This window comes from Cataglyphis hispanica, chromosome 2 (genome assembly GCF_021464435.1).
Source record: "Cataglyphis hispanica isolate Lineage 1 chromosome 2, ULB_Chis1_1.0, whole genome shotgun sequence".
Classification (NCBI taxonomy): Eukaryota; Metazoa; Arthropoda; class Insecta; order Hymenoptera; family Formicidae; genus Cataglyphis; species Cataglyphis hispanica.
This window is the reverse complement of record NC_065955.1, coordinates 6,485,612-6,504,559: the sequence shown is the minus strand read 5'-3', so window position 1 is coordinate 6,504,559 and position 18,948 is coordinate 6,485,612. Positions and strand designations below refer to the sequence as shown.

General features: G+C 29.2%; 1 protein-coding gene across 1 annotated transcript in view; it reads right to left on the bottom strand.

Moving 5' to 3' along the window:
- The window catches only part of LOC126858977 (ras-related protein Rap1), a 28,410-nt gene extending 11,048 nt beyond the window's left edge, over positions 1-17,362 (bottom strand). Inside the window, exon 1 of the mRNA XM_050609775.1 lies at positions 17,092-17,362. The gene's annotated coding sequence lies outside the window, so the exon portion shown is untranslated. The remainder of the gene's footprint in view (positions 1-17,091) is intronic.
- Positions 17,363-18,948: the final 1,586 nt, after the last annotated feature.

The window sequence follows — 18,948 nt, the reverse complement described above, 5'->3', positions numbered from 1 at the left end:
CTTATCAAACATTATAATTTTTTTAAATTTTATTAACTTTCTCTATATCTTTTCAAAATTTATAATAATTTGCGCAAAAACATATTTTTTTTTTTTTGTAATAGTTGAAAGACCATAGTGGGCCGAAAGAAGAGTTCTTTGATATCTTTAGAAATCTTTTTTCATCCCTCTATTTCTTTTCTCTCTTTTTGTCTCTCAATAACCATAGTTTTTCACAAGTTGCTGATTTCGTACGTTTACCTTGTGATCTCCTGAGAGATCTCCAGGGTCTAAACCCTAGATGTAACCTTTCGCCATACTCAGCGTATAACGAAAATGTAACATCCCCGGCGATGCTAGTCTTTTCTCCCCCGTTTACGTTGATATGAAAAACAATTTTATCGGCTGGTAATATAAAAAGTTGACTATGTAAAAAAGAAATTCATTCTAATTCGATTTTATGACGAGACAAATACAAATGCTGCTAAAAATAATCAAATTTGAATATATTTCTTTTGGTTTTTCAACATATTTTATAGCGTAATTTATTAAGAAATTTATTATTAAATAAAAATGACATAATACATAATTTATATGAAATATTATACAATTGTTGAAGCTATTTAAATATTTGATTCCATTAAATGCTAATATTGAAATATTAGTATTTAATGGAATACATATTGCGCACAGCTTCAATTAATTTCCGTATCAAGTTATAATCAAGTGCAAGAACATACAGATGAGTAATATGGCGTATCAGCGGTGCGTATCAAATATAATTTGCATTAGTGCAGTTTTAATCACAAATGAATTATGTATATATTTTATATAAAGTTACTTGGCAACTTGTTATATAGAGCATGGTAAGTATAATGAATGATATTAATATTGGAAATCGCCCAAAACATTAAAATTTAATTTTATCTTTATTTTGCAAAGGTAAAATATGCTCGAAATAATTTTTAAATAATTAAAAATACATAATTATATTTGTATAATATTACTAATGTTTAATGTTAATTTCGTAAATTTATGTTTAACTATGCAGATATATCGATATGTAATCAATTTTTATATTTCTTATAATACAAAGATTATCAGTAGAATCTCTATAAATTATTTATAAAAAAACTTTATAATTTTTATAATTTTTTATATAAGAATAAAAATATATCTTGCTGATTACAAGAAACAAGTTTTTTAAAATAATTTTATTTCAAAAGTATTTTAAAAAATGTATAAGGTTTATAAATTGATTTGATCAGTTTAAGTTTATATTAATAAGCTATTATACTGATAAATATTTCGACAATATCTCTTTGACAATGGAACATATGGCGAAAACGTGACTTCATCAACATCGAGACTAGATTGCATATCGCTCGATGAGAAGACCGACGACGAAACTGAGCGAAAATGAACGAAATAAGATGATAAGGGAAAAGGGGTTGCTGACATCCCTACATTGTACGCGACGGGGCGCCGAAGTCTTCTAAAGCAGGAAAAAAAGGGCAAGAAGCCAGGAGGAAACGAGGGAGAATCGAATCGCATCGATAACGCCGACGACGACAACGACGACGATGTCAGTCGCCGTCTCGTGGTAATCGTTGTCGCCTGTGTAAACTGGATCGGAGATGCAATACGACGAAACCCGACAGCACGGAGCCGGTCGTTGCTCCATTTTACATAGATACGCACGTTTGACGTAACTACGTCACGATCGTCCATAATGTTCAACCGTCCCACGTATATATGTGACTCTTTATACGAGTATATCTTTATGTGTATTCAGTGCGCGCACAAAAATATTCACCGACCTTCCATACACGATCCATTCCCGTGAGACGCGACTATCTATGGATTTCGCAATCTCCTACGCAACTCACCGTGCATGGAAATTCCCGCGAGCAATTTTAAAACGGAATTTTTAGGATTTAGTGGAGAACGCGTCGACTATGGAAATTCTGTTCAGCTACATTGCACGGGGACGTTATGCAAATGCGCAAAATTATCGAACTGCCTCAGAGACTACTCAGAGTTATTGGAAACTTACAGTATTGATGTTTGAAGTGCTTCAAAATTATTGTGAATGTTTTGGGAAGAATTTCAAATCTTTCAACTGAATAAGTAATAATATGGCAACAGATTGCAGTTCTTATCAAATATCAAGTTTTTAAATAAATAAATTTTTATAAAAATTAAATTAAAAATATATATATATATATATAACATATATTATTACTTTATCGCTCTTTTTTTACACAATAGAATAAATTTTTTTGCGCAAACATTTATGAGACAATACAAATTAAAACGACTTTCTGGAAAATCTTATTGAAAGTACATATGTAAAGATTTATTATTTTCCATTTATAAAAGAATCGCATTGTTCTTATTCAAATATTCATAGAATATCTGCATCTTTTGTTTAATAAAAACAATATCTATTTTAGCGTGGTACGTTATCATCATTACATGATGTATTTATTTACTAATATTAAAATTTATGTATACTAATATTTGTAAATTATTGCATATATAATTTTATTTTATTTATTTTACGCTTGTTTTATTTATTTTATTTATTTTACGCTTGTTTTATTTATTTTATTTATTTTACGCTTGTCTTATTTATTTTATTTATTTTACGCTTGTAAAACGTTTGTTGAAATATCAATATAAAAATTAACTTTACGTTAAAAATGTACTAATAAAAATTTATTATTATGTTCCGCTTATTACTCCGTTCTTGTTATAAATTACATGGTATCTTCCATAACCATGCATCCAACATCCTATGCGCGTGATCAATTCTTAGAGAAATTAATTTGATCAAATAATTCACCGTATATCTATTCGAGATAACACGGACATATATTGCAGGTTTCCACTGTCAGACATCTAAAACACCGTCGTAAATTATAGCGTGGAAAAGCCATTTTGGCATTAATCACGTATAAAAAAAAACGACAGAGAAGTTTATGGATGTCAGTTTGTAAAGAAAACCAGGGCATTCAGTTTCAAAAAGGAAAAAGACGGATGCTTCGCGCTATTAACATTAGACTCAGAGATGCGGATCCGCTACTATCACCACAATCAGGACCAGACTAACATCACCAAAATACCACCACCAATAGTGGAGTAACGTCCTCGCTGCCCCGATTAGACCGCGAACCGATCGATAAAATCGGTAAATCTCTTACATGCCAAGATGAGAAAGAGGAAGTAGACACACTCTGCGCGCCATTTTGCATTCGTAAGTTCGAGCCAACTATAGGTATTTTAATCTCTCATAAATCTCTAAAACTTCACGGAAGCTTCCTAACTTTTGAAATTAAATTTATGAAATAGATTGTGAGAGAAAAAAAAAGAGATAGTTTTTATGTAACGTTATTTACATATATGACAAAGTATAATTAATTCTCTTTGAATAGATCTCAAATTGTACACATTGTACATTGCCACAACTTCCAAACGTACTAATTTCTACAAATTTTATATATATATAATAATAATTTGTTATTAATAAAATATAATTATAATTTATATATATAATTATAATTTGATAATTAAAAAAACAAGTTGGTTAAACAAATTATGACATGTGAGATAATCGCAAAATTTTGGTTTACAAAATAATTTCCCCTCTTTCTAAGACGAAAGAAATCCTGCATTAACCTTTCTATTTTCACAGTTTTATTAAAGCCTCAAAAGTACGTCTATGTGGTATGTAGTGAAGAATCTGATTTAAGTGATTAATCCAAGCTTTGTGCAAGCAAACGCGGTCAATAACGTATATAACTAATCTACTTATGTAACATATGAAAAATTTTTTTCTAGCGAAAGAAGATAGGGTAAAAAAAATAAGAAAGAAGATAAGAAAGAAGATAGAAAAGAAAAGGAGAAAAGAAAAGAAAAAAAGATAAAATAAAAAATCTTGTTGTTGTTTCATGAGAGGCCATTCCTTATATAAAAATATCGATACACAAATTAAAGCCAAAAAGTACGTTTAACATAGATAAATATGCTCTCTGTAAAACAGAGCAACGTAAACAATACTTGACACCACGTATATAAGTATTAACGCGGCACCCCAAGTGTAAAACTGTATTTGGGTTAAGCCATGATAACGCTTACGACGTGACATACGATAAATACGAAGCGCTTTATGTAGGGTCGCATAAATCATAGATATTATTAATAGGTCACTTGAGGACCTCTTTATTTTCTCGGACGAGCAAGAACTGCATGCTGTTTACGTAAAAAAATATAAACTTTTTTCAGACAGAAATGTCACCTGTTAAAGACTGACATCAGAAAAATTAGCGCAATCACAAGAGAAATAAGTAAACACATTAACAAAAATAAAATTAATTTATTATTTTCTTAAAATTTTCTATTTTTTATCAATTTCTTAAAAAAAGTACAGTATATATTTTTTCAAATATATGTATATATTTCAATTTTAAAAGAAATACTTTTAAAAAATAAAAATAAACTATATTATTAATTAAGATCGGTTTGCCTTTTTTTGAAAAAAATAATTTACGATTATTTGAGATATTTAAATTTGAATTTAGCATTGCGATTGATTCTGATGTTACTGTTCGAGTAATTGTTACATGTATGACGTGTACAACTTTTGTCTTCGCGACTCAAACTTGTCACATAGAAAGCTTTATGTCGACTTGTTTGGTATTTCTTGAAACATCGGTTCCACACGAATTACGAGATAAACGTGCGATTAGAAGTGGGCTATTAAATTCAATAACGCGAAAAATGTAGGCGACACAGACATGCATTATAAAGCGAGCACTAATACTACGCGGAAATTGAATATTACGTCACTGAATATGGGATTAATTGCGTGATGTAATCGCGTTAGCGGACGCGGGATTAAATTGCACGGCAACCACGAATAAATCGAGAGATTATTTTGTAGGAAGAGACCCGTGCGCGCGTGTCGGCAAAACTAATGCACATCACAGCCCGATTTACCGTGAACTTAAGCGTTCCGTGTTTCATTCATGTTTATTCAAACAAATAGAATCCGTTTATAGCATTTACGGAACTGGCAAACAATAAATGAGCAAAAATAAATTTAAAGCGATCTTTATTTACCAGAGATGTTAGAAATTCTCTTAAGCAAACATAATCGCTACATGTAATTTAACATTTTTTAAATTTAATTTACCTTATAAATAAAATGAATTCTCAAAGCGTTTTCATTTGCGTAATTTTTTAATAATCGTTGCGCAATCAGTTAATTTTTATTTATACTATGTATACATTCAATCTAATTTTCCAATTATAACGTTCCAATCTTAATTAAATTCTCGAAATTTCTAGCATGAGAAAAAAAATCTTTCAGATCAGAGAGATCTGTGACGCAAAACATGAGCACGGAAATCTAAACCAACGAGAATAAACGCTCCACCAGCTTCAAATGTGTTACCAAAGACAAACGATATTTCCCGATTTCCCGATCAGTTTTCTAAACCCACTCACAAAGGGAAAACAATAAAGCTCTCGCACGTTGAATATAAAATACATTCACTCTGCAGGAGAGTTCAATTTTGCCGCAAATTTTTCACACACTAAGACACACTTATCCGAGCTCGTCCCGGTAAAGTTGAAGGAAAGTTTTAACACAAGTATCTTCTTTCGTTAGAAAATCTAAAGTGTAATCAGTACAGTAAATTTCATTAACCTCCTATCGTCTGTGTCATACAGCAAACTTATAACAATATTATTAATTATTTTACAATTAAATTTTTAGATTTTGTGCTGAGCTCTTAATTTCAATAAGATTCAAATATAAAATAATCCCGATTTAAATATAATTTTTTAAAATCAAGTTGTCAAGTAAACGAGACATATATTATTATATTATCTTTTTATTTATGTAACTAGAAAAAGATAAAATGTAGCGTATGTCATAATACACTTTGCACGTTTTAAAATGAATTTATTCATTCTACTACATTGAATCATGTAACATTTTTGATGTTCCAATAGACTATCATCGCTCTTTTCTCGTACGATTCTACAGTCCATTGTCCACATTGAATATGATTTCATTTTATTTTTACTTTATAACTCTCTGCGAATCTTTAAAATTCACATGCAGATCGTATTTTAAAAGCACAATCAAATAAATGTAAGTATAATAGCGTATAATATTATAATAATTATTATTATATTCATTAATTGTTACAATTATCATTGTAAAAAAATTCGTATATAAGTATATAAGAAAAGCAAATATAAGTTTCTCTTAAATTCTTTCAATATAATACAATATATATATATATATATATATATATATATATATATATATACATATATATAAAGTGTTGAAAACAAGGATAAAATATTTTAAAACAATTTAATATATCCAAAAACAAATCGAAAAATCTTAATCTAAACATGGACCCGCAATTAAGCCGTTTTTGAGATATTGCAATATCTCAAAAAAATAAAAATATCTGAAAAACGGCTCATTTGCGGACCCATGTAAAGATTTTTCAACTCTATGTAACTTTCTTTTTCCTTTAATAATTATATAAAATTAAATAATTATATAAAATTATTTTATAATTTATATCTAACATAAGACTGGGCGCTGTTACGCAAACGCAGGCAGTGGCTATTCGTGGAATATTAAATACCTGCTGACCTATTTCCTTAATATCTCTTTTTAGAATCATAAATATTCCTACCATAAATCTCACATTAAGAACGTTGAAACTCATAACCGGTATTCTTGCGACCATATAGGTGATAATTGCGCTTTATATTATGCGCTTAATGCATTCTGCGCGGTGATTTATAGCGTGAAAAAACTACGGATCGATAAATATAGCGATTATATTGTTAACTTTTGCCAGTTACCGCTGAAGTAATGGCTGGTAAAAAGAAATATAAATATAAAAACATATTTTAAAAGAAAATAAATATGCATTTGGAGTTTCCTTTTGTAGAATACTCGGAGACAACTAACTATTATAATTGAGTTATACATTTGTCGCTGAGAGGTATTCTTATGACATAGGATAAAAGTCTTAAATGCATTTTTTTTTATTGTTTGCTTATATATAACTTTGTTCCAACCATTGTCATAATTGTTTTTTGGAGAAGTCAAATTTTACATATTATTATAACTCTTTGTTACGCGGGATGACACACAAAAGAAACGATTATAGAACAGTATTTTTCTCGTAAAAAATTACACGCAGAAACTTATGTTATGAATATTGTGATAATACTATTGTACTATCTCGCATCTACTATTGTAAACCAACATTCTGCTATTATTCGCAATAACGATTGTAGATTCCGTATCAGCAAACGTTAGGTCTAATGATTAATTTGCTGATAGATTGCGGCGAAAACGCATTGCATGACGACCGCAAACGATCATTTGTGTATTATTGACTCATTGAAAATTAATATTCTTGCGAATAGACTTGCCATTAAATAGGAACAACCATTTTGGAAACATCGAAATGCTCACCTCTTGAAAACCATTCTAAACTATTACACAATCACTTTTTAAAAAATATATTTATAACGTAATGTCATATATTTGCGCAATATACGGCAATATAGAGTGCTACGATAAAATGCGTATAATATAATATGCCATATAATATAATATGCTGTTACATAAATAATTAAAAAAAAATTATTTTAATTAACTACTAAAGCGATAATTTATTAGTAAAATTAATGTGCTATCTAAATGCAAATTTAAATGCGCCGTTCTGTGACATTCGCAGTAACTACATTCTACAGAGCAAGAGTAATCAAGCCGGTGTTTATCTATGAAAATCTAATCTGCAGATGATTGAATTAGACACGCATACATACATATACATTAAATATTTTGACGGTAAATTTATAATTATTTAATAAATAAACCTGAAGTATCATCTGAATCTGAATACCAACAATAAAATAAATACTCTTCTAGCAATGATTAATTAGTACTGATTGAATTAAAATAATTGTTTTGCATCACAGTATTTTATAATTAATTTTTTACTCCTTTTTACTCTCATGTATCCTACATATTATATAAATGGACGTTCCTCTTTCTTTTCGTTTCCTTATTTATTCTTTCTGTCACAAATTTATTCTTTCTACGCAACTATAGCAATATATGTATACGTATTCTTCGAGGATCACGTTAGGACATTAGACAGCTGATATCAATATCGCGAAAAGATTTTGCGGTGGCGCAAAATCAAGTTATTATTCTGCGTCATTTTTCTTTAATCTTTATATTATGTCGTGTCTAATCCCATACAATGTCCTCAAACAAGGTTTATTCATCTGCATATATGTCTACTTGTACCTCATTTCGCGAACAAATAATTTCACTAGGATTAAAGTATGTAAAGATAGCCAAGCGGGGGCGTTACGAGATTCTTAGGCCTCCTACGCTGCAATTCGCAAGATTTAGCTTTTTTCTTTTTTTTTTTTTGCTTTTTGATTTATTATTATTAGAACTCTTATTTATAATAGAACCACTCATATCCGGTTAAGCAAGATTATTCAAGTGGGTAGTATTCATTCAGAGACGGGCATCGTTCTTCGAGCGGGACATTTTTACATGTTTGTAAACATTTTACACATTTCTCTCTCTCTCTCTCTCTCTCTCTCTCTCTCTCTCTTTCTCTCTTTCCTCTTTCTTTTTCTTTTTTTTTTTGTTTAGACTTTTCACATGCTATCATAGATAGGCAATAAATAAAATTAAAAAACTCATTTTTTCGATTTGATATTATTTTTCTATAAAGTTAGTTAAAATTCTTTATTATTTTCTATTTTTTAACACGAATTAAACCAATATAAAAATTCCAAAATTTGTAATATTATCAGGCACTCTTCGTAAAAGAAAGATTAATATTTTAAAATAATTTAAATTATAGAATACACTTTGTGCATAAAATGCAAATCAAAAGTGTACATTTATATTTCTATTTTACAATGCATTTTATATTCATGAAGCAAATGAGCATTGATCTACTTATGTGAAGTGACGGAAGGCTTATGATTTTAACATATAGACGCGATTAATTTATTAGTCAACAATCGCGATTTAGAGCAGATTATTGCATCCGCGATGCAAATCAGGATGCAATTTGAGGAAAGTAGAAGAGACGTAAATCCGAAACGACAAGCACGTTCTCTCGTAAAATAAAATTTATTCCCAAGGAGCTAATCAAGGTAAAAGCTGACTGGAAATATATTGTTCCCAGAGTTCGTGAATTTTATGGATTTTTATTGTGCAACACGCAACTCATTTGAAAAATCGAGAACACATTTACGAACAGGCAATAAACTCTATGAATCGCGCACTCATAAAGGCACGTTGAAAAATACAATTAACGAAAGAATTAACCTAGTACTAGCTTGATTTAATCCACTCGCTTACATTGAAATCGACTTTTGCAACGGAAATGTCAATTAAGTTAATTAAAGCGTAGTAAATCCGATAACGCAAGAATTAACGAGTGAGTCGTAATGTCTTTGAAAAGCATAAATATGTTACATTAAAGCTCAACTATGGAGAGCTAATTTTCTCCGAATGTATGTAACGCAGTAATGCATTTATTTTATTTTATTTTTTTTTATTTTAACTATTGCAATCTTGTATTATTATTATACGTAACTTGGAACGATTTTATAGAATGCGATATTGCATTGCACATTAAAATATAATAATAAAACTGTACAATTTAATTCAAAGTGTAAATATAGTTTAGCATTTTTGTACAAAATTAATTTTTTTCTACGTATTACGTGACTGTTTTTATGTCGCATATCCATAGATAAAATATTAATTTGATCAATTTTTGGGGATAAAAAATTAATTAATCTAATATTATCATTTTCCTCTTATTATACGAGGAAATCTGTATTCAAATATAGATCATTTTACAAACGCGATTTGTCATATATGTCTGTTAATATTTGCAAACACGCTGACATTCATATTTAATTTACGATGTAGGTCGTAAAATGCTGAAGCAAAAAAAGGAACCGTACCGATTATCTTTTATCGATGAAATTTTGTTACGCCGTGTGACAAATTGCTGCTGTAATATTGTTTGAAAAGCGAACATTCATGAATACGCGAATTTTGCGTAAAAATTCGATGGGCCAATTCGTATCATATGTAGCAAATAAAATTAACACTGTTCAAAAATATGTTGGAAAATGTTGAGTGAGAGATAATATTCCATGTGAATTATTTAATTATTCGCTTGTTAATCGTTGTAAATATATCCTCACTTTGAGTATCTGTATAAAATTGATCACTTGTGTTGGAAAAGGACATATTGAAATCTCTTTAAAGCATTAAAACACACATTAAATAATAACATCGTAGGTAACAAATAACAATCAACTAATTATATTTCATCAATAATTTTATTATATAATATATTTTATTAATGAGATAAAATTAATTGAATTTAATTTGTAACACTTCTCGCGTTATATATTAATTTGCCTTTTTACATATGTTTAAAAAAGTTACAAAATATTTAAAATAAAATAAAATAGTTTTATTAAAAATTAAATTGCAAAAAATTGAATAATTATTATTTAGCCAATAATAAAAGAAGGATAAAGTTTTGTATGATCTAATTTTTTTATTTTAATATTTATTTTGCAAATTTTAAATCATTTATGGTTTGAAGATTATTAAAGTATTATTACTATTAATACTATTAATATATATTTATAAAAACCTATTATAAAAACCAATATATTCCAAATTAATTCAAGAATTTTCTTAGAAGAGAAGCAAATGCCGAGAATTTGTATGACAGTCTACACAATTAATAATTTTATCTATATATTTATATACTACAGAATGTGTATCAAAAAGTGCAAAAGCTAATGAACGGAAACTAAACGTGACAACAAGAAGGATCGTTTTTCATCTACAGAGTTGTCGCTAGAGTGACAAATCGTCGCCACGTCCTCACTCGCAAAGAGATATTTTGCGCATGAAATTTTTCCACACGCTAGCAAGTCGCATATAGACATACTGTGGCGATGGGAAAATATTTTTTACGAACGCGCTATAAGAAATATGATATTCATCATTTACAAAAGGTCGCAACGCGAATAGAAAATCTAGTAAAAGAAGAAAAAATGCAAAGATTAATTTTTTTACCTTCCATTTATACAAATGGAATGGAAAAACAGGAAGAATTATGTGACAGTCGTTGTAGTACGTAGGCGTGTGTAAATAAATGAAATATATCCAAAGATGCTTTTCCGTCGTTTTATATATATATATATATATATATATATATATATATATATATATATATATATAGTTTTAAATATGAATTAAAGTTTTTAATTATATGAATTAAAATTATGAATTAAGGTTTTTAATTATAAATAAATTTATTTATATTTAAAACACATTTTCCATATCCATTTTCCATATATATATATATATACATATATTGAACTAATCGTAACACATCTGACGTGAGATTAAACTTAGCACAAGCTAAGCTTGAAATATATTTAATCGACACCCACGGAATCGAGTCTTCAGGAAATTGATGGCTAGGATATATTTGCGATAGAACAAGTCGAAGTCACTGTCGACGACGCGTGTTAATTTAATGACATTTCTACATTCGTTAATTTATAGTTAGAATAAACTGAAAAAAGTGCTCGAAAAAGTTTGCTCAGAGATGTATAAGCTTAACTTTTACTCTTGACACAATATATTTTTTATACCTGTGTACGCGTGAGATATAAAAAAACTAGTTATATAATAAATTTTATAATTAAACAAAAATAGGAGAAAAGAATTTTATAAGGATAAGTGTAGAATGAAAAAAAAAAGAAAATTTTAATGTTGCTTTAATTTCTTATAAATATTGAACAATATTTGCATACATTAATCTGCTTTTTGTAATTTTTGAATAAATATTGGTATACTTGATTCTTTTTTAATGCTCCATTTTTTTGTTACATATTGATAGACAATATTTAGAATTAATTTCGTGCTTGATCAGAATTTGTAATTATTATTTGTTGACAAAAATGACGTGAACGTTAAACGAAAAAATACCGAGAGATTCGTTCGATATTTTACTCAAAAGTAAAGCATTAAAAAGTTTCATATAAATTTTCACATTGAAGACATTACAATTACGAATTGAAGTTATAAATTTTCAAGATACCTTCTACCATTATAAAATTTTCAAGAATTGTGAGAATTGCGATTATAATACCATAATCTTTTATATATAACACGCTAAGTTCCGAAGTCTCACATCAAATTTAAATTTTATCCGAAGCTTGAATAAAAATTATAGCTAAGACAGTTTCCAAGTCCCTCTTGTAAAATTCACCTCAAATTTCGCAATGTAAAAAAGAGAGAGCTTGTGAGAGAAAATATTTCTAGAATCTACTTTGTCGTATCGTTACCATAAATCTTGAATATTTCAACTGTCAAGAGCATTGTGCTCCAAAATATAGAATACAAAAATATTTTAATGTAGTGTAACGTTTTATCATATCAATATCTACGATATCCAATATTTATCTCAGTAATATTTTTTTCAATATAAGGAAGATACCAATCTTGTTTGCGTGATGAATGTGAGAAAGATTCAATATTTCTATTTTTGAAGTCTGAAATTACACTTATATCATCAACAAAATAATTTATAATATTATTCCGTTATTTATTTTAAAAATAAAAATAAATCACTGTCCTAATTATTTTTACATTTCACATGACATAATTAATGTTATTTAATTAATATTATAGGTCACAGAGATACGAAAGATACTTTAAAAAAATTGTAAATAAATATATGAATAAAAAAACTGAAAAAATTATAGTATTAATTTAAGTTAATGGCAATTAATCTAATGCTTTTAAACAGCATACAAATATTCTGCAATTTTTTAATGTAAGGATGTTACTGCAGCACTTACATTAGTAAGTGACCCAATAGTGTTGCATATCGCGTTGCGATATCGCAACAATGTCTACCAGAAGCTCACTTGATCTATTCTGGCGTAACCAAGCCATGTCGTAATTTACTGTGATCGTTACAGGGCGACACTGTATCATACGTCGCACAACAGATATCTAATGGAAACGTAACTATTTACAATTCACTGACAGAATTGATCTAATTAGCGATTGTACAGAATGTGCGTATATCTGATACACAAATGTGGATAGTAAATTTCTTGAGATTGCAATTAATAACTGCTCTTTTAATATCGCCTTGATTTTCATTTATTCTTACAACGAAAATGTATTCTCTCCTTCTTCCTCTGTTTTTTCTCTCTTTCTTTGAAAATATAATTATTTTAAATATTAATAAATATAAAGAGAAAAGTGATTTATAAATAAAAAAGATTATGCTCTCAAAATGCGAGTCTATTCATTTAATTCGCTTTTTTTTTTTTTTTTTAACTATCAATCTTCTAATAAAGAACGGAAAGTAAAAAATTTCAATTTTTTGATTTATTTAAAAACATTATCAATATTATTTGGCAAAGTAACAAAAACAAGTGAAAATATTCGACGATGTTTTTTCAAAAAAAATTGTAAATTACAAATATTGTTAATAAAGTAAAAGAGTTCAGAAAAGAAGCAGATTTTGTTAATTTAATTATCTAGTAATTTTGAAAGTCGAATCAATTATCGTGAATATAAAAATATCTTTCTTACTTTTCGTATTCTTTTCAGTCCTCTTTTCTAATTTAGATCCGTATTATTTCACGAAGTAAGTGCGCCGCAATTTATCGAAACTGTCTTAGCAGGATGCCAAGACCTCAAACGACGTCGACCTCTCTTATCATCCATGCGAATAAATGCTAATTACTAACTCAAAGTGCTGTTTGCTGAAGAAGGTTGTATTTTAACCTTGAAGAGGAAAATAAAAAACAGATGATTGCGTTTTATGATGAGATATTGGCTCAAACATCAAAAGTGCACGCTATATAATGGGCTCTACAAGTGAAAATGATTTTCATGAGGTTACAAGATCATAACATGATGTTAAGAAAATGCAACGCCGTTTGCAAAGTTTGCAAACTTTGTTCCGCAAACATTTGTTAAAAACAATATTGAGTGGCTAATGGATATTAATGAATGCGTAATAAACATAAAACGTAACGGTTAGATTATTATAATGAATGACAAAGATAGTACGAGTCATTGACTTGCATATAAGAAAAACTTGATTTGAAATTATATATGTCTTAATATAATTAGGGTATCTATAATTTATATATAAAATATTTTGCCGATATATTTCAAATAATTGTTTTCAGCTTATGACAATATATGATATATATATATATATATATATATATATATATATATATATATATATAATCTCCTTTTTATTATAATAATTATTTTTATTATAAGAATGTCGTTACCTTTACTATTTTGAAATATTTGCGAGGAAAATTCGAGGACAAGTTTTTTGATATTCTGTTTGCTGGCACAAATTTCGAATTTAATCGCTTTTCCACTAAGCGTCATAGGAGCTGTGTCAAAAACTCAATTCAAGTTTCACACGAACCAATACAGTTATCTGAGATTACGTAGAGAACTTTTCACCGAAATAACTCCTACTCATATCATCGTGAAATACATTCTCTCAGCTTAAACTTTGCATAAAATTCGATATTAGTTTAAATTAATGAAATAGGATTAGAGCGTAATTCTTTTGTTCAACATGAGCTTTCAAACATTGTTGAGTAATATAAAACGACAAAGTTCTATGTAATTTTAAGTTATCTAGGAAGTTTATATACTAATGTCTGAAAGGTCAAAATTGCTTCCCATGCTGTATCTTTTTTTTCTTTTTTGTTCTTTACTTGCAACGGTGGGTCTTCGCGAAGAAATTGACTTTGACGGTGTTTTATTAACGGGCAGTCTTTAATGTAGTTTTGCCGCTCGTTTCACGATCGCTGAGTGTTAAAGAGACGCACGTGCGGCTGAAATTCGCAGCGGCTGAGTGTGCTAAAGTTGCGGTTTGAGAGCACTTCGGTAAATGATGCAATCTACTGCGCCGTTCCCTACACCTGACTCGGAAGGATTCCGCAAATAGGATCCGGAGGGAAATGCCGCATTTAGAATATCTTTCGAGAATGTAAACGCGTAAATTGTCTGCATGTAACTTAATTAGAAATTTCGGTTCAACGGCTCTTCGTGTTGCACGGCGATCGATTCCGTCGTAAAAGAGCAACAAGAGAATAACACGCTACGCGCGATATTACGGCACGAAGAAAATGTGCCGCGTATAAAAAAAAAAAAAAGAAAAAAAATAAAGTAATAAATGGAAATATCACATCTCTTTCAGTCGAGTTCCATTCAGCTCGCCAAAAATACACACGAATGCTATTTTCTGTTGCAAGAGCAAATATAACGTCTCGTATTGAAAATTATTTTATCCCGATGATATTTTATTTTTAGAATAAAAAGTTATATATAAGAAGAACTTGTATAAGAAATTATATTATATTTTTCTGCTTCTTTCATATAATTAAACAACTAATTCTTTTTTTATGTAACATATAAAATGACGTTTTTCCTCTTTATCTCTTCCTGTTTTGTGGTAACATCTTGATTTATTAAAATTAGAGTTACAATTTAATATATATGTGTACATTATATATATATATATTATATATATAATAAAACTTTTGATATGTTTTACATTCTTTTCTGATTTAATTCAATTATATAAAATGGTTTTAATAAAACGCATCAAATTCTATATCAAATTTTTACAATAAACTAAAAAAATAGATATTTCCAAACACACACAAACAGATATGGTCATTGACTGAGTATAAATTTAATTAAATTATGTAAAATTTTTATTTTGCTAATAATGTAAATTTCTCATAAATTTCTTGCAATAATTTGTACTTGTGAAAATAGCAAGCATTATCATTTTTTATGAATTGTGTGTAATGTCTGTGTATGTTTATATGTGTGATATAATTTGGGTAGTTTGCGCAGAGTAGCAAACTGTGTTCAACACAGGGGGGTAACACGACCTATAATATTTATGTGAGTAAATGACAGGTAATAATACGGTGAACAATACAGCGAAAATGAATCGCTAGCACTAGAATTATTAATTAAGTTTTGTTTGAGTATGATATAATTATATTAATAATTCATGAAAATTAATATGCAAATATCTTTTCTTCTCAAATATTATTTTTGATATTAATGATGATAACGCAATTAATAAAAAATAAATGTAATAAATTATTTAATAATTTTTACACATAAAATTTATTATTAATCTTTATTTTATTAAAAATATTAGAATGTAGGTTATTGTTTTGCGTTTTATCTCTATAAACAAGAAACATTTAATTTTCTACAATCTTTATATATATATAAATTTAAATTCTTGAAAAATAGTATATTTATATCTAATTCTGTTCCCTGTTTATATTGCCACATAATAACAATTTCGAATTATAAATAAAGAATTAAAAAATACGTAGTATAAGTATATTAAAATTGAATATAATTTAATATATATATCTATTTGAAATTGGTGGCACTTGAAAGCGATTTAAGGAGTTATAAAAATACGATTAAATAATTTCTTTGATATTTCCTGCTACAAATTATTTTTAGAAAAACAGGTCAAGAGAGAGAATCGACATATAATATTAATCAAAGTAATGTCAAAGATTATAATCGTATAATAGTATAAATATCCTCATATATTGTCTCTAAATACTAAAATTTTCTGTTAAAATGAAAAACTTACTTCTCCGCGTATATTTGTATTTTGTGTCTCTTCACAATTAATATTTAAACAAAGCGTGAGGACTCTTCACCGCACTTTATTACAATTCTCTCCCGTCCAATTTGTGAAATGCTCATTCATATTTATGCCCCCCGCTCGTGCGCATTTCGAAATTCCTAACTGCTCCAAGGACACGCATTCTTCACCCAATTACCCAACCATGCTGTATTTTGAAAATTATTCGCGCAATCCTACAGGTGTTGTTGATCGTTAAAACGTGTTCTTCGGAAGAAACGTCTCTTGCTCTACTTACATGCAAACTGGACACGTCGAGAGCGAAAGCGGCGTGGTATTGAACAGGTGCAAATCGACTTCGTGCCAAGCGCGGGAAAACGCTTTTCCAAAACGAGGCGACGAGACGAAGATGATTGCGTTGGTATCACCGACCAGATCGACCGTCAAAATCGCAAAAACTCTCGCGACACACTCCGACCACCCGATTATGCGTTTCCCTAATGGCTCGCTGAATAGACGATCTGACACGCTGGCGTGTAGACGAATACGGCAATGCGGGCGAGCTAGCTCTGTCCGGTACTTCGATACCGTGCCGGGTGGTATCCTCGATGCTTTCGGTCGGCGTCTGCGCTCTCGTCACCTTCCGGACCTTCTTCCACTTGCGCATTGCCATCACTGGATATACGCTCTATCTAAAGTCTACCGGAGTGTAGACGTGTCACAGGTGTCTCTGTCGCACGGAGTAGCCTTTCTTTCTCTCATCAACAGCGAAAGCACTTGATGGAGCACGCGATGAAGCACCTGATATGAGCAAGTGAAATGCTTGAACCAATATCTTTGATGAAATTTTGCTTGCGAGGATGCATCCGGCTTTCACTTAAGCACATAATCTGATATTTTGTTTCAATAACAATTAGGATTATCAAATATTATAACAAAAAATTATATATATATATATATCTATTTGTGTTTATCATTAAAAAATTTTTAGATTGTAACAGATAATTTTAATTTATATTTTGGACAAATTTTTTTATTCTTTTTCTCTCTTTTTCTCATTTAATTATACTAGTTTACAAATTTCACACTTTTCTTAATGCCACAAATGGAAACAAATCCTCGAATCCAAATTTGCAAAGCAAAATAGGCATATCAAATTAGGTTTTCGAGAAAAACAGGAAATACCCAAAAACGCGTTTTTTACTATTTTTGAAAATTTAGAAGACAATCCGATGTGCAAGAAACTTCAGGCAGCTTAAATAAAAACTTGAGCATTGTACTTTAATATAAAAATATCAAATATTTTATCGCAGGTATAATCAAAGCTCAGATGCACTTTGTTTTTACGACGTAGCGCACTGTATTAAGTAGAACGATTGCCCCTTACAGACTGATTGCGAGTAAAAGATTCGATATTTTTATATTTTATATTTTATATTAAAATACAATGTTCAGTTGAGCCTTGTCTGAAGTTTTTTATACATCGGCTTCGTCTATTACAAATTTTCAAAGATGGTAAAAAAATTTTTGAAAGTTTCAACTCCGTTTTTCTAAAAAACCTGACCTGATAGAAACTTTTTGATAATAGATTTGTGCTTAGTATTTAAAATTACTATAGAAACTCTAGCGTTCAAATGCCTTGACACAAAACCTTGTAAACTCGTATTACTATGCTTGATCGACGATTTGCTTCAACATTAGATTATTACGATATATTTTCCTTTGCATTTGAGATATACTCATTTTTTTCACGGTAAAGAAGATACAACGCAAGAGATTAGTTTTCTTATTTTTCTCTATACATATACATAGTAATAAATCGTTCAAAAGTTTTAGATTAGCATGTTTTGATCCCACGACAAAATCAAATGTGCAATTTATGCTCAAACAACCGTGAACTGTTATGATCAACCTTCCCTCGCGTCCAACTTTACGAAAACTATTGCTACTGATGCATCTAGAACGAGGTCGATGTTTGCACGCTGAACTTTGATGAGAGATCGAAGTTCCTTTACTATATTAGGTATATTCCGAAACATGTATTAATCTTACGTGGACTCGAAGAGAACGTTTCTCGCAGATAAATTAGAGTGGTTTTTATAAGATTATTTTACAAAGATATCATAACTTTTTTCAATATTTGTACATATAATGC